This window comes from Pleurodeles waltl, chromosome 4_1 (assembly GCF_031143425.1).
Source record: "Pleurodeles waltl isolate 20211129_DDA chromosome 4_1, aPleWal1.hap1.20221129, whole genome shotgun sequence".
In the NCBI taxonomy this organism is placed as follows: Eukaryota; Metazoa; Chordata; class Amphibia; order Caudata; family Salamandridae; genus Pleurodeles; species Pleurodeles waltl.
In genome coordinates, this window is record NC_090442.1 from 37,983,064 (window position 1) to 37,983,837 (window position 774).

The 774-nt window shown below is 38.9% G+C and overlaps 1 non-coding gene across 1 annotated transcript; it reads right to left on the reverse strand.

Moving 5' to 3' along the window:
• Positions 1 to 355: 355 nt before the first annotated feature.
• Positions 356 to 428, reverse strand: TRNAR-UCG (transfer RNA arginine (anticodon UCG)). The gene has a single exon. It is a non-coding gene; the product is annotated as a tRNA-Arg (tRNA).
• Positions 429 to 774: the final 346 nt, after the last annotated feature.

Below are 774 nucleotides of genomic sequence, written 5' to 3' on the forward strand. Positions count from 1 at the left end.
ATACTTTTTCTGAGGGACAATTTGCATTATTCCTGGAGAAAATCATAGAGCTTCTACCCATGCATAGTTTCTGCTTTCTGCACGCACACACTCCCTGCACTGAATCTACCCACAGTTCTGTTCAGAATGATTGTGCCATGTCATATTGTTGTATACGTATTGCATATCCGTGGCATTTATGAAGAGGTACTTTGGTATGGCAGAAAGACAGAAAAGTAGCAATGCTGAAGGCATAACGTGACTGATTGTGCAGTTTGCATTGGGCTTTCTTAATGAGTGAGAGTGAAAGGAGTATTTTAAGAGTGTGTTTCCAGTTTGTATGTAAAGATAAGTTGGGTGCTGTGAGAAAAAGATTCAACCATGAAGGGACTCCAACCCTCAATCTTCTGATCCGAAGTCAGACGCCTTATCCATTAGGCCACATGGTCACTGACTGCAACTTGTTTGGGTGTTTAGGGTTAGGTGGTATGAATGGATGTGGAACATATCAATTACAGGTGCGCAGGACAGGATCCCATACCGTTCTTCATCTTCTTTCCATCAAAGGAGTTTTTTCAAACAATATCTAGATAATTTCCAAAGTTTCATATCTTATGATGTGCTTTTTTGCCGTTAATCCTCCTTTCTTCTTTTATTGAATACTCTGTTTTATGCTGCAATGGTATTTTTGGATTATTTGAAAAGAGAATGAAACTGCTTTGACAGTAGTTCAGACTTTCCATTTATTGACTTGCTAATTTGCTCCCTGAATTAGCTTATACAAGTGACATGAAC